The sequence below is a fragment of the Pogonomyrmex barbatus genome, unplaced genomic scaffold (genome assembly GCF_055798465.1).
Source record: "Pogonomyrmex barbatus isolate J1 unplaced genomic scaffold, ASM5579846v1 scaffold5, whole genome shotgun sequence".
NCBI classification, from domain to species: Eukaryota; Metazoa; Arthropoda; class Insecta; order Hymenoptera; family Formicidae; genus Pogonomyrmex; species Pogonomyrmex barbatus.
Genome location: NW_028297149.1, coordinates 9,135,532 through 9,157,361, shown reverse-complemented (window position 1 = coordinate 9,157,361; position 21,830 = coordinate 9,135,532). Strand labels below are relative to the sequence as shown.

Below are 21,830 nucleotides of genomic sequence, written 5' to 3'. Positions count from 1 at the left end.
TAAGAATTTTCCATCGTTATCGCCGCTGCGATAACGTAGCTCGTCCATTTGTAAACCGTATTTTCTTAAAAAAAAAATTGACGTCTTAAATTAAAATAATCGGCGAGTCGAATGAATGACAAATGAATAACGACGAAACTCGTTAATGTTTAATATCGATCGCCCGAGGAAATCTCTTTAAGGAAATATAGATTACAAACGGACGTGCATCGCAGCGGCGCACAATTGCGATACTTGTGTCTTAAATACGTCGCACGCTACATTCCCATTCTTCCACGATGTCGGACTCGCTTTGAGAATGAACGCCGTTCCATTACTTAAGCTGTCATTTTACGCGAACGCATAATTGTCGCTTCCGCGATTAGCCGGCCTTTTCTACAAATTACTTGTCTCAAAGGAACCTGTCGCCGCAGTGCGAGATGATAAAAGTCTGCAGTAACATTACACATCGTCCAGCAAAATGCGTTAACAAGTTTAGATCAATTCTAATGATAAGACATTGGCAATAAGGCGTTTCTTCTCATATCTCGAGAATTTTTTGCCACTTAAGTGATTAGAAGAAAAATGAAAGAACAAAATGACATTTGTGTACGTGATCGGTCGCATTTTTTTTTTTTTTAATGCAAGACACGACACTATGTAGATGAGCGACGACGACGACGCACGGAGACTGGCTAATTTATAGCGACGTTCATCGTAAAATTATTCACTTGTCGCCGTATAATAATGTCTACATCCGCATCACGTCGCCATGCACACCTCTCGTATTCTTCTTTTTTTTATGTTTCTATTGACGGCAATTTCTCGGGTGAGCCGAGACACGAATCCGAGAACGTTTTTTTCCATGGAAATTTCTGCGTATGTCGTGCGAAACGAACTTGTACACACGAGATATATCACGTAACGATTACGTAAAGCGCTATCAGAAAAAAAAATATTTACGTCAGAAATAATTTAAATAATTCCATGTGATTTCTGCGTTCAAAAATATTTAAAAGAAACATCCGTTTCAACAAATTATCTATGCATCGGCATTGTGTCAGGAAAATAATAAACTGAATTTTTCGCGATGCATATCGATTTTGAAATAATTATGATTATGATCATAGTATTGAAAAAAAAAACGCCGCATGATTATGCGCATCATCTCAAACTATTCTCAAGATTAGCTTTAGACTATTAACTCGCTAAGAAGGATATCGCTCGCGATAATTTTCTTCAGTAAGAAAGTGGAGCAAGGAATACACGTTACGCATAATGTTCTTGGCTTGACAAGTTAACGCTTAAAGATATGAGCGGAGAATGTAGTCCACTTTGAAATGATAGATATTCTATGGATGGAACATGGCGCCAACATTTGCATACTCCTGCTATTTCACCCACGCAATTTGTAGAAATAGAAAATTATGATATTATTTGCATTCAAAAGTAGCGAGTAGTTTCGTTGAAATTCTATTAATGAGCGAGCATTATACCTTCGTTAAATTCACTTAATTTGATTACTGCCTAATTTAAAAAGAAACATCGTAATAAAAAATTTTATTAAAAATTTCTGTTGAAAATGTGACGGGGCTATCAAACGAGATATCTTATGGCTTTGGATTTTATAGCCATCGAGATCGTCGTGTGTATCGATGTAATGTCATTAAGTTTTCGAGAGAGGATTCACGGACTTCATAGATGCGAGCCTGCACGAGGAGCTGGGATATCGAATTCGGGATATCTTATCTCGGCGTCGAACAATGGTAAAATCAACAGCGAAAGTTTACCAGCTGCGTGGCGCAATTTAAAAGAATGACGTTGCTGAATAAGGACAATAGCCGCGTCGTGACACTAAACAAAATAGTATCGAGAATAACGTGTCGACGAAATCCGTATGCAAAACGAGAATCATTCCCGACCAAGAGCTCGATATCGCTTCGATTGTCTACGATCGTTTGCACTTTTTAGCGTATCAACGACTGATAACAGTCTATCGCGACTATCGTCGAGTTCGAAATTTCTGTGAATATCAAAATTACAAAAGCATCGTTATCTAACTCGTAGACACAATGTGGTTGTTCATTATACCGTATCACCGTCCTCATACGCGATTAAAAAGCTCGTTCAATTAACCTCAAATCTATTCGGATCAAGCGATGATCAATAGAACCATTGATTGGAACCGATCGCCTCGATAGATCTTTCCCAGGGTCGTTAACATCGGCACGTAGGAAAATGTGATTCACACCTTGCCAGACGGTGACGATTCGTTTCAATCAATCAACGATATTTTATCTCCCTACTTTCAGAAGCAGTGTTATTACGCAGTGCCTAAATCAAAAGATGAATCACGTAGTCAAGCGTCAATGATAACGTAAACATAACGGTATGCGCGTAACATCCAGCCATTATGCAAATGACTTTCGATGATATAAAAAAAAAAAAGATGGAAGCCGAATTTCGCAATTTGGTGGGTCAGAAGTATCGGCACTACGTGAACATCGGTGTGGCAATCCGTTACAAGGCGTCATTATCCAGTTACGTCAGAGCGATTAGATTCTTACTCGCCTCGACGACGTAACAAACAACATAAAACGGAGAAGGTGACGTGTCAAATGGCGAAGGGATAAGGGAGGTTGTCGACGATCACATTGTTCTAAATTTTGCAATCGATAACCTCCGGTCTGGTCGACCGGTCGGTCCGGCGAGCGCCCACGTCGATTTTATTTTATGCCGCTCTTCTTCCTTTTTCCACTACCGATATTCCTCGGAACTCGACGCGAGTTTGTCGTGGTGTCAGATACATAATGGCTGGAACGCCCACGCCTTTCCCTTACGCTTTACTACAGTATCCTCTCGAGGCACGTACGCACACGCACACACGCACACACACACACACACACACACACACACACACACACACACACACACACACACACACACACACACACACGCGACCCGCTTTGCGTTTTACTGCGCTCGATCTTAGTTAATCTTAATTCTCGAGCTACGCGACTCGGGAAAGGAGAGTGGTCTTGTTTGACTTCGGCAAATGTCAGAAATATAATCACGCACATCGCGCCAACGGTATGTATTTTTCAAAGAGAATAAAAGATTACAATCATACACAATTTGCGATTCCAAGCACTTTAGTTTATCCTCTTTTGAAATAGATGGATTGACACATGTATACACTTGTGTTAATAATAAGCATCGCCGATTATCATCAAGGATGTATATAATTTCTAAGTAAACAGATATAACATGATTGAAGTGTGACAAGAGGAGAAACACGCAAAGTACATCTCTCGGTGAAGCGCATCCGGGTTTCCCGGAATTTGTTTTTTTTTTCTTTTCGCATTTGCATGATGCACAATAGACTTTTGCTAGTAGGGAAGGACGAGTCACGAGTGCAGTTCGAGAATAACGGAATTTCTGAAATCATCGGTAGCACGATCATCGCAATGTTCTCTTGCGCTTTCCGGACATTCCAGTTTTAAATTATAGCTCACGTTCTTCCTATCTTGATAAGATAGAAGATCGACGCTTAACTCACGCTACTTGTACCAACCGATACTCGATAATTTAAACATTAATATCGCAAAAGACCACCACGTTCCTTTCTTTACGCATGTCGCGTAAAAAAGTTTCTCGCGAAAATGTTTTCTTAAAACATGTACAAAAGGGAGCTGAGGTAAACACTTCTAATATTTTACTATCTGAATGCTGTCGTGAATTCAAGATGAAAGTTAAAAGACGCTTCTTCGGTTTTCAAGAGATCGCACGCGTCTCTTAGCTTAAACATCATCAATAACTCAGCCTCAGGAATTTTTCTGCCGAATACGGACAGGCCTGATGTATCGTTCGAGGGACAGTCTCTCCGATTGTGGGCGAGCTCGGCATTATCGTCACCGAGAGCGAGCGGGGCCCCAGGACGAAAGAGAGATTCAATTGCGCGTACAGTTAGCGCACGTGGGCGATAATAACGCCGCGAAGAAATGCTGACGCCCCTTCGAGTCCCTTTTGCTATAATCTCCCTTCGCGTGCATCGCGCCGTGCCCATTTGACCTCCGACGAGCCTCCTTCTTCTCGCCGCTCACTTACGAGGGCACCACGAAGGGCAACATTTCTTCCCGCGCGGCGGCCATTGTCGCGAGGAAAAATAAAGGCCTGAAATGAGGTCAGCCGTTTGCACATTGGCGACCGGGATCGGCCGACAGCCGACGTCGCTCCGCGCGTTTCATAATAATCAGGATCGTTTTTTCTTGCGAGGGCACGTGAGAAATTGCGACGTGAGGCTTTTCCTGCGCGCACACCTGATGTGTCAGATGATTAGAAAGTAAAATCGAACGTGAAGAGATTTATTGTCTGTCACTTGGCCGGCTGCATTTAACACCGACATGTCATTGAAATAAATTAAGTCACAGACAACACCTCTAACAGTTTTATTTATCTTTTTATCCGTAAAATAATGTACTCAACCGTATTGTATATCATTTATTTATTTATTTCGTCGATATAATTTATTTCCTACTCGTTAATGTTGCATTAATTTTCCAAGTCATTATCATAATATTAAGATGTAATTGAGCCAATCGAGTTGTCCCGCAACCCTATGGATTCTCGCGGGAAGTGAATGTCACTTTCGTTATGCAAACTTATCGCCGGTCGTTATTATATACCTCCCCGGCCTCTTGAATCGTCTTTTCTTCGCCTCTCACATCCATTCATGCGATTTCACTTATGCCACTTAACTCGCGCGTCATCACGCTCACCTGTCTCGTTTATTAAGCCACTCGCGCGCACGATCACGTGTGATTTATCATTCCTATTGTATACTTTTGTCACACTTGTGTATCTTACCTTTGCGTCTCGTCGCGTCTCGCCTCGTAGAGATATTCGATAATTCTATTCGGCAAAACTGCAAACGGCGGATTCGAGCGCACCGACTTTAAATTTAACGAAATGTCGGAAATTCTTCGATGAGGCAACAGAGAGACCACTAAGTGTCGGTAACGCGAAAATTAATTGAATCTATTTTCTAAGCGCAAACCAGACCCCACGGGCCGTTAAAAGCAATTCGAGCGAAAGCCCGATATCACCGGAATTTGTGGAACGGCTGACCGGAACATCGAATAGCGTGAATAGAATCTCGAAGTGAATTAACTGGACTCATTATCGAGCAATTAGCGAGCGGCCCGTTTCATGCTTCGTGCGCTTTTAGATTCATTTTATTATCGTACAAACTATTAGGCGGAGCGATAAAGGCAATTTGCACTGACGTTCATACCTCTCGATACGCGCGCTAATATAAATTGTTTCGAAATGATGAACGCGGAAGTGAGAGGTCTTAAAGAAAAAAATGTCTCTCTGTAAAAATTGAGAGAAAAAAAGCTGTTTGTCGGGTAAAAATTCGTAGACACATCCGGCTCGACCGAATCGGATCACTGGATCCGGAAGCGAACCCCGGCCTGACGTCACGTCACGCGTTCCGCACTTTGCGCATTCGTCTTCTAGACAATCCGACGGAGTTCTGATAGTTACGGTACGACGTGCCCCGAGGGCGACGTTAAGGATCTTCTCGCCGCAGGACGTCGAGACTTCGTCGACAACGAAAAATGCGACAACGGGCGCGGTAACTACTTTGCCAGTTACCTAACCCGTGCCAGTTTCCACGTAACCTTCCTGTCTTTCTCTCTCGGCCCTTCGAGCCACGAGAAGGCCCGAGGGCGGTTACGCGCGAGAGCTCGTCCTGAAGTATCGTTCACATCGTGACGGTTTCATTAACGTCGGCCAACTTTAACCACAATGTTCAATGCCGCTCCGTGAATTTTCAGAATTAGAATGAAAGGAGAAAAAAGGAAGCGAGAGATGCACGACTCCTCGATTACAGATGACTGCTAATTGACGTTCGCAAAGTAGAGGGATGTCCGTCGTGGAGGGCTAGCATCGAAGTTCATGTGAACAGTACCTGAAGATCGGCTTAAGGATGAAACGACTCGACGTATTATCGGACGTTTAATCTCCGCTCTCCGTGCGGCTGCGTCTTTTTACGCAGCCCGCGGAACACGCGGCCGCGGAAATTGGAGGCGGACGGCGAGATGCCGACCGAGAAAACCGAGGAGCGGCTGAAGAATGAAGCGATATGCAGCACGCGCGCTGGAAGCGCAGTTAGCCGGGAATCTCTAAGATATTCGATCGTTATCGCGGTTTATTACGGGATGTTTTGATTATCGCGGACGAGGCGCTGCTGCTGCACGCTTCATTCTCTCTTCGTGTCTTACATGAGAAGGGTTAACGAGAGTGCCATCATCGTAAACGCAGGCGCGAAGTAACGGCGCGAAGAGACGTCGGTTAAACTCCCACCGCGTCTTTTACACAAATGAAGTTTCCTCTTTTGGTTTTGTTCGCATGTTTTCAGAAGCGAAGCGGACGAAGCGAGGCAACAGGAAACGATTCGTTTACAGTCCGTTTCCCTGCCGTAACGACACTTCGGTAACGTTAAAATAGTCCACCCACGTTTACGAGATTGCTCGGAAATTTGGTAATTTTAGCCACGCTAGAAATGACATTACCCTGCGAATTTTGCGCGGTGAAGCGTCACGATGATATATTTTATGTTTGCGAGAAGAACGTTAACATTCAGATTAAAACGCTAGATCGAATTACGAGCGCGTTTTACGACGATCCTCGTGCACTCGTGACGTTACGATCACGTGGTTAAATTCGCGTTCATTGTTCAGGCACGCTTAATACTTAATCGTGATCCTTGCGATCTATCTCTCTCTTTCTCTCCTTCTTCTATCTGAGATCGTGTGGCTTATTCTCACCTCACGACAGGATCGCGAAGATTAACGAGCGCGACGACACCGAGGGAGGCAATCGTTCGCCAATCCGACCGGTCGGTCAGCAACCGGGCGACGCATGCGTGATAGATCACCACGTTTAACAATGCGGATGAATATCGTAATGCGCATGGACGGTTACGCAATGATCGATGACACGAACTGATAGCGCAACGTGTTCATCCAACGAACGGACGTGCACTTTTTACTCGCAGGTGACGGGTATGTGTGTTAACGGCGCTTTGTTCGACCGATCGCGACGATCGGTTAACAATATACTCGCGTGAGAACATCGATCCTTGTATATACGATACCATTACTATTGTGTAATCAGGCACAATCAAATCTTGACAATTTTCTTACAAATTATTCGTAAATCGACATGAGATATTCATTCAAATTAGGAAATTTTTTTTTAATATATTGATTATAAGAAAAGTTTACTTAAAGATAATAATATATTATATTTAAAAAAATATATTATCTTTTAAATGGTGCTACTTTTTATAAATTAACTAAAAATTATCAAGAATAAATTTAATCGTAAATTTCTTTTTATGAGACTAATTAGACATAAATGTAAGATTAATACACAAGAAAAAATCAATTTTGCTGAAGTATTTTAAAATTTGAGATGTAAATTACATAATAATTTTGTTAGATTTTCAAAATGATTACGTAAGAATGTAATATGATGATAATACTAAAAATTTTTGCTAGTACTTTAATCATCAATTTGAACATTTTATATAATTATTTTAATAGTGCAACACAATTATTTTCAGATCTATACTTGATCAAATTTGTAGATATTTTAGCAAAACTGTTTTTTCCAGTAGCATTCCGTCCATCGCGAAAGATGCAAAATTCTGCAAAGGGTTGACTCTTAAGTCTGGCAAGCAGCGCATCTTTATGCAGTCCGTACAGGACAATGAGGCCATTGTCACTCGTCCAAGGTTCGTACGAAGTTAACCGGAAATTCATTGTTCCCGCCTCGTATTTCAAACGATCGGCCCGTCAGGCCGGATTCCGACGTCGCTAATATTAACACCATGTTACTAGCCGACCGAAGAAGATCAAGCCGGCCACTTTCCAAGTGAAGTATCCTCTCGAGGATACGCGCGTATCTTTCAGTTCGCGAGAAAGATCCTTGGAGAAGAAAGTATTTATAACCGAGGGTATTATAACTTATGAGTGGTCCTCCCTGGAATTCCTTCTCCCGACCTCTCGAAATTTTTTCGCTACGGCGCTCTTCTCATAATTCGTAACGTAAGAGCTTGTCGTTCGCTCGCGAGCGAAATTGAAGCTTCAAAGATTTGACAAAACTTCTTAATAAAAAACGTCTTAATAAAAAACCTCACGCTAAAACTTTAATGTAAAAGATTCTATAACCAAGACGAGCACAGCTCTCGCCGAGCGGGTGAGCAAACGCGGAGGCGAGCGCGGCAGTTCAACATAAATCTTCCGGATCGTAGCGATTAATTACTGCAGGAAGCAGAGGGCTCTGTAATTAGATCTCCCTTGATACGTTGTACGGCCATCTCGCACGGTCTTCAACCTGACTTCGCCGAGGGAAAGACGCCACGTTGGAAGAAAATCACGAGCGAGAGATGACCAGGTTCGTGTCCGTTATAATGAATTATCGACCATATATTGCCATATATTCTCAATCAATTAATTTCAATTTAAATGCTGAAGTGAAAGTAAATTTTATTTTTATTAGCGATCCTTGTTTACGAGATCTCGTGCATCTCGTCGCAATCTTTTACTTTCATATAGACCAGGATAATCAGGTCTCTCGTTTCCTGCAATTATTTTCGACGATACTTAGCGGCTACTCAGCGATAATTTCTGGACACACGAATCACGTCTGCTACGCGAGGTTTCATCTCCAAAAAAATCTTTCACAATTAGCCTCATAACCGATTTTTTTCTGAACTTTTCAATCTCCAATTATAACGTCGTTACGTGATTTATGAGAGAAAATACAATTTAACGATAATTCAAATTAAACCCGCAAGATTCAATTTCGCTCTACTTTAAGTTCGCAAAATGTTTTATGCTCGACAGCGATTCTGCTAAATTATGAATACGTAGAAAGATAATTCGGAAAAAGTTAAAAATAATTTAGTCAACTTTTAATGGTAATATTATTCTCTCCCACATATCCGTATTAATACCACACGGTCTCCCTATCATAATAAATTTTTTATGTATATTCAAATGCAGTGTTAGAATAGGCAGCGTGCATTATCATGGGCAATAATGTCTTGACTTATGATGTATTCAGTCGCTTAAAATTAAAGATAAAATTAATAAGTCACGCGATTAATAGCTATTATTAGTCTGGAGTTGAGATCAATTATGCCATGTGTAATGTAATCATTGCTCTATGGTTCTAAAATGCTCGCGCTTAATAGAACCATTTGCAATTAGACAGCCGTACGAATGAAACATATCGGAAGGAGGGGTGGGGGGGGAGAGGAGAGGATCCAATTATCTCGCGCGAATGTATGTTCCTGCCGGGCATCGTTGTCCAGTCGCATAAATACGTGCAAAGTCTCACCGCAATAATAGAGAATTCGAAACTGTTTCCGAGCAAACGTGCCGGTGCCGACGGCGTATTATCGACCGGGTAAAGTAAAATACTCATAAGAAAGTAATAGCCCCCGGATTGCATCGTGGGCGCTCATATATATATATATAAAACGGATTTATCGTGCCGGGCACATTCGCGGAAATCGTGATCAATCTCGTTCGGATCGATCAGACTCGATCCCAGGTTCGCCGAGTTTCACCTGTAAACCAGCACTTGTAACCCCGGGCGCGCTCATAAACTTTTCACTGTAATCTCGGAGGTGGATCCGTGATATTAAGCTGACTTCATCCGCCGTTCGTTGGTATTAAAGCAGATTTATCGACGGTACGCGACAGCACCCGATTCGGCTACTTTAAAACCAGCACGTAGCTACTAATCCGCCGAAAAGTTAATGCGCGGCCTCCGCGTGCACACGCCTACCTCGGTACCACGTGAAAAATGATACCGATAGAACTTCACGTCGATGTATCAGCGTTCAGGCAAACAAAAAAAAAAAAAAAGCAAATAAAAAAGTCTGAGCTAACAATGAAGTTAAATGAAGGCATATAAAAAACTATGAGTATACCTCAGACGAACTTTCGAAGATGAACGAACGTGATCCTAAAGACAGAAGCGAGATGAATAAACATAATGGGAAAGTTCATAATCCTTGCGGTAGCAACATAAATTGGATACCTAAGTCAAGATTAGCTGGCTGTCAAACGACCATCCATAGACCACAGTTTGACGCGTAAAGCCAAACGACATGCATTCACCACGATGCACCGTGCGTCAACCGAAATTTACATCGGCACTTAATTTTACCTCCGCTTTGACTCACAGATGAGACATACGGAAGAAATCCCCGACACATTTTGACATCGAAAATAATTCCACGTGATACCTGTATGACATTTGAAACATCATAGTACCCCCCTAACCGAACATGCTAAATCGCCCATAAATCACGGCGAGGCTACCGATGTATCAGTTATGCGACTCTGTCTTAGGGAGCAACGCTCAAACAACTTCCTTCTTCAAGTTTTAATCTCCCATCTTGTTGACCCTCGGCTGGATGATCGCAGCCGCGTACTACGCATGCAACTCCGATTTATTCCGATCCATTCACTAAGAGAACCATCGATCGGAGGCTGTTTCTTCCCGTTCTCCCTTTCGCCTCTTCATCTTTCCGCTTTCAATCTTCGTGAATCTTATCTGCGGTCGATGTAAGAACTGGTCCCGCCGCCGACACGTCGATTGACTTTTAAATCCGTACTCCTCGTGTTGGCATTATCGATTTTGGGGACAAGTTGGCTGATCGAACGGAATCGTGAAACGTAATCACGACACTTTTGTAATTCCCCGAGGGTATCCGCTACATGCCTCCATTTCTCCCCGTCTTCTCGTTCGCGTTCTTTTTTTTCGCCGCGCCGTATACTTAAGTCATTCAACGAAATGCCTTGTAGGCCGAATGTCGTATCATTTCGTTCGACATCGTCCCATTACCGCGATACCGAGTGATCTGAGAGAGAGAGAGAGAGAGAGAGAGAGAGAGAGAGAGAGAGAGAGAGACGCAAGATTAATAACTCGACGCTGCCATCATACGTGCCGGATTATTATTCAATGTTCGCATAAGCAACCAGCGGATGTCAGCGATAATCTACTTCTTTCACTTCCTCTCGCCCGGGGCCTTTGTGTTTCTTCTACTTTTCAACCGGTAAGATCAACTTTGAAGCCGCGAGGCTTCGGTAGACGATCGAGGTCGAGAGATCGAGCGACTCAGACGAGTTTCTCTCTCTCTCTCTCTCTCTCTCTCTCTCTCTCTCTCTCTCTCTCTCTCTCTCTCGCGAGTAAAACGACGCGACGTCGTGCGGGTCATCGTTAATTTCCATGCTTTTTACTGGACGGCCGGCTGGCGTTACACGTGCGCGGTTGTGCATCGCATCGCATCGCATCGCATCGCATCGCATCCCACCGCATCGCATCGCATCCCACCGCATCGCATCGCCGCTGCATCATGCGCGTCTGGCCGCACATTCCGCGCCGAGTACGAGAGCAAAAAGGGTGAAATGCTCCCGCGCTTAGCTTCCTCTCGCCGCGCGTTGCCACGCATCCTGATCAACGGCGGAGAAACTTTACGACATTCCGCGGCCGCTCGTGCCGCAGAGACGAATTAACCGGCTGAATTATTAACGCGCTATGCTAATCAAACGAAACGGATTTCAACCTGATTTTATACTATAGCTCGCGCCTGATTACCTATTTACGATCGTAAAAATTCGTTTAGGCGATTCCAGACGCGGCGACAATAAAGTAAATCTTCTCGGAAACGCACGCATTCTTCTCGAAGATAAATCTTAACTGTGTCAATGGATTCTGTTTAACAGGGTGCAGAGTTGCCAAATGCAATTTCTCATCATTGTATTCCGCATCTAAATATCCGCAATCTCTTACTTATCTATAAAACACTTTAAATTTAATTTTTAAAAAATTTGAAAGATTTTAATATATTTTTCTTATTTTATTTTTTTCTTCCGAATTAAAAATTTTGTCAAAGATCGCGAAGATACGTGTGCCCGTTTAACGTGTCGACAGCACGTACCAGCTACCAGCAACGGAAGGACCAACTAACCAGTCGACCTTATAACGTTAATTAATACGCGCCGCGGAACTACAGAACCGGCATGACTCGGACCGATCGTTATCCGGCACGAGACGCGGAAAGTAGGTATCGTTAATCAATATTCCAGGAACCTTCGTGGTCGGGACTGAACCCCGCCGTTTCGTGTACACGAACGTATACGTCATCGGAAAGAAGTTAACCGAGCGGTGTTAGCGTGTAACATGAGCGTGATAACGAAGAAACTATTTGTTACGAACGTTGCCGTGCATTAGCGCACTTAATCTATCGTTTGATAAGCCGCAAGGATAACAACGTTCCAACGGTACATATTTGTCGCATGAATAATCAGAGATTTGAATTGAAAGCAGATTTTTAATGATAGGATGCCTCCAAGAGGAAAATTGCACTTGATCCTGCAATCGCAACCGGAACCGCAAGATCGGTAAGGTCAATAACACCTGCCGACATCCCGATAACGCGGGACGATGTTTATCAAATGAATAGGAATCGCGGAACTTGATAGAAACCTGTATTTAGCGGGCGTGGGGGAGGGGGGGGGGGATAACCCGGTTCTCATTGACAGAGCCTATTTAACTGCCACCGCATCCCCGCCGCAGTTTCGCCGACGGCGAATCTGGTTCAGAACAGGTTCAGGACGCAAACTGCCCTGACCCAGACGCGCCGCTGATTTACGGCGACTTTATCGCGGAACCACCGAAATTATCAGAGTTACATATAACCCACGTCGGTATGGCGGTTCAAGTCAATGAAGACGTTCGGGGATGTGATAAATTTCTGCAAAAATACGCCCTGCCTTCGCAAGAGGACAATTGCAATTAATTACGGCCGCGTCGAACTTTCTCGCTGTCATTCTGGGTGAATAATTTACGACGCGTGTTTACACAGCAGGCTCGATTTACTCAAGTAATTGGATAAGATATCGATAGATAGACGAGCGTCGTTTATCCCGATGTACGATCGCGTATAAATCCGATTTTTCATCTGCGTTGCAATTAGAAATCGACGCGCGGTCTGATTCCGATGGCCGTCATAGCTAATTTCCGTGTAATCTCCTCGCCGGGGGGGGGGGGAGGGGGGAGGGACTCGGTGTTACAGTAACGCGATAAAGATCTCGATCGCCCGATGTAGGAACGCCCATCAATAATCGCATGCAAATCGATCTTAACACCGAGCTACTGAGCGCGTGCCCGTGAAAATCCGACACACGCACAGTCAAACACGCATGTTTCTCTACGACAAGGAGTAGGAAAATCAATGTCTATCAGATAAAATATCTACACATATAACGTCGATTTTATGCCAGTTCACTTATTAGAAACAATACGATCACTGTTTCATCGCCAAAGCGTTGGGAGCATCGAGAAAAGTTAATAAAACAACGACGCCAGATTGGGAGATATAAATCTGTAGTTTCTAACTTTGAACTCCAAGAGAGGAAGGCGGAGATGAAGAAAGTGCTGATAAACACGAACAAACCTCAACCGTAAGATGATATCGCTCAAAGACACCATGTATCAGAGATCGAGGTATGGTTGACGGACATTGGATACACTGTATCTTCCGTCTGCCATCTGCCCCATGAAACAGCAATCCTATACGCGGCGAGCGAGAGCGGATTTGCATTCTGAATTCATCTTCGTTTTACCACATTGATACAAATTATGCTAACGAGGCACATCCGCGAAACAAACGGAAATTAACTCAAAAGTCAACTTGACTTTTACACGTCTTTCGAGAAACAAGCAGAAACGTGTTTTTTTCGGATGTATCTCCATCGACCAATCAAGAAAGAATATGACTTATGCAACCTTTCTCTAACGGCTTATCCTTTCTTCGACAAACCTACATGAAGTAATGATACTTAACGGATCAGTATCCCCGAACCGTTCTTAAGAAGCAATCGTCTCGATCTTCTTCCCGAAGAAACGGGCCTTCCTGCCTCGAGAATATTGTATGTTAATTACGCACAAGCGTGAGCAACACAAAGCCACATTGTAATCCCGCGTCTTTCTCCCAATGCCGACCGTGTGGGTGCGATGACGAAGCGGCCCGTCTTTTAATTACCGTCGGACGCCGGAAATTAATTACCGTTGCCGGGAGGTGGCCGCGACGGTTTGCCTACCCGAACAAGTCGATTAATCGAGGATTCGTTACGTTTTTCAGGGGGAATTTTTTATTTTAACTCCCCTCCCCCCCCCCCCTCCCCCTCGGTCAGACGTGGTTTTGTACGAAACCATTGCGGTCTACCGATGTATTAATCACATTTGTATCAAAGGGTAAATATTGGTTGAGGGCGAATCCGTGGGAATCATTATCGTGAAACGCTGCCTCTACGAACGTTGAAATGTATTTACACAAGGGTATACAGAAAAAGTCGTTATATCGTATTAATGTTTCCGGTTAATATTACTCGCACGGTATATCAGGGCTCGTCCTAAAGCGAGAACTCTGTCATTGTTTAGTCTGCACTTCTTAAGACTGCAACAATCCTTCGCGACACTCGAGATACCTGCTAACTCTGTATATGAGACAGTCATGTGATATGTGGCGTCTGCTCTTTAGACTTTTATTACAATGACGGTCTTCGTTGCGATTAGCAAACGATGATTAACTGGATTCGAGTCAACGTCCTTCCCGACAAGACTTACGCCGCGTGAAGTAACGTCTTTGAAGGCGGTAGTCGTAAAAAATATACATTACGAAATATTGTAGAAAGTGGCATAAGTAGCATAACGCTCGTGCGTTTATTTAACTCTCGTGATGCGACTATCCCGCTAATTTCGCGCGCTGGGTTCTCCTAACATTTGATGAAACCGTCGATTCGCGGAAAGGTCGCTCCGAGCAAAGCAAAGAAGTCTAGAAAGGTCTCGGAAGATTACATCTGTGGATGTGCCTTCCCTTATTCTAACGCGCGTGCCCATGCGTGTCCGCGGAGTTTTAATCAATAGAATCGGTGAAAAGGAAAATAAATATCATTTACATTAATTCGTTACAATAAAATATAGGAAATATCCCAGCTTGCAATATTTCATATGTATTCATAAAATTAAAGATGAAAATTTTAATTATAAAAAAATCACAGTTATTACGATTTTCAAATTTTATATATATATATATATATATATATATATATATATATAAAATTATATAGGCCATCAGAATTGATGGCTCATATCAATCGAATCATATAAAATTTGCAACTGGAATATAAAAATTTATTATATCACTCGTCGTTTTATACTTTGCTTTGTGCGATAATGTAACATTAAATTATCAATAAAACGAATAAAGGCTATGAAAAATTAGTATGAAATTAACGCGCAATAATAAATACAACTAATAATTACAGACTAATAATTATAGCCTTTTTAATAAAATTAATCAATACGCGACCAAAATATATACCTGGAAATATTCCTTTATTTATTTACATTTATAATTTATTGGCAAAATATAATTGGATATTGCTTTCCTGTCTTGCATTTGTTTATGTAATATTTAATCCTGGACATGCATAAACAATTTTATATCATATTAAAAGGATATTTGAGAAGAATAAAATTACAGAAAATAAAGCAACACATCCAAATATTAAAAATTTTTATCTAAAATATTTTGTTAACTAAATTTATCTTTATCTCACATAAATGTGTATAAAATGTATCTACGTATAAAAATATATGTATAAATATATCCTGAAAATCTATGAGTTATAAACATAAAAATATAACTTAAATAAATTTTGGATTTTAGAAAGGGCAACTTACATCTTTCCTTTTCTTTACTATTTATTTCTTTGGTATTTATCTAAATAATCGAACTCGAAACTTTAATTTATTTTTCTTAGCCCATTTTCTAAAGCAATGAATCTATGAGATACTATATTCCGAATGTAGATAAGTGAAATTAATGGTATAACAATACCATTAATTTTACACATCTATGTACTTCTTGCACGTGTATTTGTAATACAATTTTCATACATCCATTATCTTCAATTAAACATTATTCATCACTCACTGGAACAATGTGCAACAGCGGAGGTTACAGCTACGTTGAGCTGCGTTGAATTGTAAAACACAAATATATGTAAATTATAACCATATCCGAAATATCTTGTATTTCAAGCGAATAATTGTAAAATAAAACATATAAACGTTAAATAAATATAAATGTTAGATAAATATAGACGATTAATTCTGAGATAACAAACAAAATAATAAATTAATTATTTATTCCATAGTTACTCCATCGTCGCCCAAAATATCTCCCGAGTCTGTTTCACTTCTTAAAATCGTAACACACACAATAAATAAATATATATATATATATATATATATATATATATATATATATATATACACAAAAACGATCACGTGATATTTTGCACTTTTGCGATAATTAACTTTGCGTTAATTGCGTGTCATAAACACTTTGGTATCGTAATGAAAAATTCGTGAAAAGTGAACGAAAAAAAAAAAACAAGCTGTGATATCCGCGACATATAAAAAAATAGGTTAAGTAACGAATTTTGAATAAAAAAATGATAAATTATTGATCACAAGTACGTCCAATTCCCAAATTTAATATTACGCAAAATGATGTAATTAATCAAGTTAATGAAAGCAATCGATCGTTTGGGAATGCATAATTCAGTACAGCATTAGTAATACATTCCGAACGAATAATTCCGCAAAATATATGTACGTAATAAACGTTCAATGTATTCCAAAATTTTCTATTATTTAAATAATTTAAATTTACCGATTTGCATATTTTACCGCATATTTTCGGTTTGGAAGCAATATTAAAATCAGCGAAAATTCCGAGTCTGATGTAGCTAAATCCTGTTATCAGACATTACTGTTAGTCGTAATATTGCGATGGGATGCGATAATTTGCGAGTTCTACTGTTTTGACATTTCGTATTAAATGACACAAAATATCGCTGGTTCAAAAAACTTTGATATTTTTATTGTTAAGCGTGAAAGTGATCGCATGAGTTGGATTGATTATTCGCAGTGATCAAGTTTCGAAATACAACGCTAGGAGCGTCACGGAGAGATTTGCGACACTATCTATTCGTTCGGGCGTTGTTACACGAATAATAACAGCAACATTGTATACACACAATGCATGGCGTATGCTGCGAAAAGCAAACACGCGCCGAGGCCACGCGCCAACTGATTGTTATCATTCCAAATCTAATATTTTACAACATAAATTTTATACCGACTACATTCTCTATTCTTTGTATTCGGCAGTCAATCAATTTCAAAAAATAAATTATAATAAAATGACCTACTAAAGCTAACTTTTATTAGTGAAAGAATAAAATTCATCTTTTTCTATGGAAAAAGTAATTACATAAAGTAACTTCTTCTAGTATTATTTTAAGCCAAACTTTTACAACCATAGAGAAATGCAATTAGTGGATTTTAAAAAAGCCAGACTCTTTCTTATAACTTCGTTTCTAAGAAACCAGGAAAATAAAATTGAATTGCCGCGAAAGACATAACTCATATTTTCGTTAATCTAGAAGTCATCTAATTCCACTTTTCTCAAGACACAAAAATTTGAAAGAGTAGATTGTATTATGTAAATACAATTATCTATTGCAAAGATAAACTGTATTATTCAAATTTAAATTTGTTGATTCTACGACTTCACATTTATTAATTTGTTTAAAAAACAGTTAATTATTAAAATTTTATTTTTACATTAAAACAAAAGATCAAATAATTTATATATAACCTTTAAAATTTACTATTAACTTATACAGTCACTATCTATCGACTGTCACACACTGACTGTTTACAATCAAGAAAAAAAAAATTTTAAGCGGACTGTAGAGAAAAATTAATAGAGCCGACCGAGTTGAAACTCAGGATCTTTCGTTTACCAACCGCAACATTTAATATGCATGACTTCAGTACAATAACTATTCATACCCTCTATTTAATATTTAATTGACTTTTAACAGTCCCTTTTATTTCCTATAGAATTGTTCTCTTTAAACGAGAGAAGTCAACGAAAAGTTCGGCTTCGATTACCGCGGCGCAAGCTCTACGTAACGTAGCGCAATGCCGGCTCGATAAACGTCAAAAAAAAAAAACGGGGAGAGAAACGGAATATTCGTCTGAAAGAGACGTGCCTTCGACACGGTTCACCGATCTCTCGAGACCGGCGTGCACGTGATTTCGTGCCGGGTTCCTGTGTTTCATTCACGAACGAACGCCCGGAGCGAGATACGGCGAATGTTAATGAGGCGAGCCGGTCAGCTGCTCCGATCTCGCGGGAGGGATAATCCTTGTGGAAATTAAATTCCGGAATTCGCCGTGATCCACGGGAAGACCCACGGCGAGACTTCGAAGAAACCCTCTTGCAAATCGCCAATCTCTATAGCATTATGGAAATCGTCCGCCTCTCGGAAACGTTCCGCTTCCTACGCCCGATGTTACAATTATGCCGCGCGATAGCCATAACTGCGCGCGAAAAATTATAATATTTAAAAAGTACAAAGTAAAATATATATCTCGCAGCGACCTTTTCTGTTCCTCATCTTATCCCCTGATTGATAATAAATATCACGTTGTCAACATATCATGTAATTTTCATCGATCTTGTCGCGATTCCTTCCTCCGCCACAAATTACTCCGTGTCCCACTCCCACTCTTAGAATTTAACGAATGTAAGCGAGGAATGATCGAATACTGTTCACGCTGCGAAACTCGTACAATCGCCACTGGCGACAGCTCCTTAAACTGACTTTATACTCATGGGCGTGGAGTTGTATAAGCGCATTAGCTGCACCCCATAAATATATCTACTCTGTTCCACGCCGTCGTTTCTCGACAAAAATTCTGAAACACGAGACCGAACCTGGTGCCATGTTGCTACCCATGCTTTCTACCGATTAGATCCCCGCAACCCTTAAGTAGCGCATTCTCATCTAAATATTGATATGCATACACGCAAAGAGGTACTGCAAACTCACGAGGAATGTTTAATTTAATTGAGGAATAAATCATAGAATATAAATATTAATAATTTTCTTATATCGCAATTATAAAATACGAAGTGTATATAAAAAGTTAAAATTGAAAAACTTTAAAGAAATAGAAATAAAAAATTAAAAAATTTAATCATCATAAAGCTTCGTATTACTCTTAAAATAACTTCACAAAATAATTTCAAATATTTGCCGTGCAACTCGAAACGGTAAATAGTAAGAATATCAAGCAAAGAGTACGTTCTCCGCAGGACGTCTCGTGTACGGCACTAGGACATGAAATTTATGACCACGATCTCTCGGCCAAGTCATCCATCAGAGACGAATCTTAATGCTCGTATATATACCGACTTGACTCGTCACGGAAAAAGATGGAGAATGCCCCGTGGATGCAGCTCGTATTACAAAGGGTCAGTGAGATCCTTGCACTTTATCAAGACAAAAAGAAATCTTACGCGATTCTTCGATGCAATTTGTGGTGTACGAGGAATTGTATCTCTGTTTCACATACTTGAACTGTTTCGTAAGAATCTTCTTAAATTCGAATTAATTTGCTCAACTTTGTTTATGATAAAATTTCTTTAAATTTTGATAAAAATCTCTGGTAAAAATAATGACTGGCGAGCAAAAAAATTAGATCGTCTTCGGTTTTATCTATCTGTTTTAAGGACACCGCAAGAAACGACTGTCGCAATCCTGCCTCCTTAATGACATCGCGAGAAATGAGGTGTCGCAATCGTACCCTTGTGCTCCACGTGGCGAAAGAGCATTAATTAAATGGCACGCAACGTCGTGATTATCGCGCGACTACGGAATCGAATAAATAAAATCTCAACCGCAATTGATTGCTCGACACCGTCGACCGGACACACAATCGTACCGTGTCGTTAGGCCAGCTCATTGTCATCGATCTTGGTGATCGAGTACCACGACCCATTTAACGAGAACATTTTTGCGCTGGCCGCTATTAATACATTCGATGTAAAGAATGTTGCTTAATGTCAGTTTTAAATTTCACATATTCAAGATTTGCGATCGTCGAGAAATATTTTTACGGAGATCGCAAAAATTCAAAAAATTTTTACGTTCTTCCAGCGAAACAATTCGGTGGTGCTTTACATTTTTGCGATTTTCCGCAGAAATACTGTGTTTCGCACGTCGTATATAACACGGGTGCACTTTTACACCAATGTAAAAGTTGAGCGTAATGCACGCTTGTGTTGTCTCTGCGTTTCGCAGCGTGTCGCGATCGATTTTAAAGTGTACTGTAACGACGATTAATTTTTTTTTCTTGGACGGATCGCAAGCTTTCTATCGCGTACAATGCACATCGGTTGTTGCCAATCACCGGGAGTGATGTAATTTACGAGCACGACATGCTCAATTGCGATGCGACGAATGTCGTAGCGCTTTAGAGTTTCTCTCTAGTAGGTGATTTTCTAACTTTCAATTAACCAGCAGGATTCTTATTCCCTGCGCGGCGAGTTCGGTCGAGTTCGCTTCACTTCATTTTAACGAAGCAGGAAGAAAATCGATAGCCGGCCTCTTCTAATCCCTTTTCATAGGAAATCTAAATAGTAAAAAAGACGATAATAGACGTCCGTCAGGTGCGAGCAATGGGAATGGAATCATGTATTTTTAAAGAGCCATGTATTTATAAAGTGTCCTAGAAAGCGCGAATAATATATTTAGACGGATTTATAGATGGACGAGAAATTCCTAGATGGGATTCGGAAATTAATCATTAACAAGACCGTCGTGCGCCTCGGGGCTGCCTCGCCTGATGTCGTACCGAGTGGTCGCGCGCCATTTTAAATCGAACGTCAATTTCACGTCAATTATCGGAACGACGACCGATCGGATCGCGTCAGATACGGAGCGGAAATCGGTACGTGCGAGCAGTGACTCAGAGCAATTAGAGTCGATTAAAGGCGGGCTAAATACGGCCCGGCGATACGGACAGCTTCTGCGCCGGCAGCAGCGTGTCAGTCGGTAAAACGTCCAGTTTGTTGTACGGCGGATGGCTCACAAAAGTGAGCCGGGTTAATTGAACCCAATTAGAAACCGGGTCGGACGTGTATGAAGCCGATTGTCTAATTTTTTTAAGCGCTGCGCGTAATGTTATGCAGCGCCTCTGGTCTTGTTGCTCTCGTTAACCCGGTGCTACGTCGCTATGACGTGACGAGAAAGCTCGTCCGTTATGTCAAAGATTCACATGTATATAATCGTAACTTGTTATAATCGTAAAAATCGATCCGATTAATTGACAAACGCAAATATCATGAAAGCGCATGGAAAGAACAGGAAAGAGCAATTTTGCCGATCTAAAAATTTTCCACAGATCTGAAAATAATTTTATCGGGCGATCAAAATAATCAGGACGCTTATAGTGATTGCTAAATTAAAAATGTTTACGTTATTATTAGATCTAAGCGTCCTACATAATTATTTTGATGACCCGATAAAATTATTTTCAGATCTGTATCCGAATTTTCTACAAAACAGTTTTCGTGTATCATCGATTCCTTCCGAAGAGAAAAAAATCTCAAATGACTTAGAAAATTCGATGCGAAGAAAAGAACGACTGTTTCGCGACATCTGTATATAGCTATAACGGCTAAAGGCTAAAGTTGGATTAACTCTCTATGCATCGTGTAACTACTTGCAAAGTTACTTACGTATATAACGATATTTACTCGTGGCTACATCGCGAATACTACCGTATAACTGTTTTCCGCACTGCGGCGCGGATAAATGTTTAGCGAATAA

The 21,830-nt window shown here is 40.8% G+C and overlaps 1 protein-coding gene and 1 long non-coding RNA gene across 2 annotated transcripts in view; one reads left to right on the top strand and one right to left on the bottom strand.

Annotated features, from left to right (window-relative positions):
- The window catches only part of LOC148935433 (uncharacterized), a 115,442-nt gene that overhangs the window by 89,048 nt on the left and 4,564 nt on the right, over nucleotides 1–21,830 (bottom strand). The gene's annotated exons all lie outside the window — the stretch shown is intronic.
- The window catches only part of LOC105427454 (uncharacterized), an 85,981-nt gene that overhangs the window by 61,267 nt on the left and 2,884 nt on the right, over nucleotides 1–21,830 (top strand). The window lies entirely within an intron of this gene.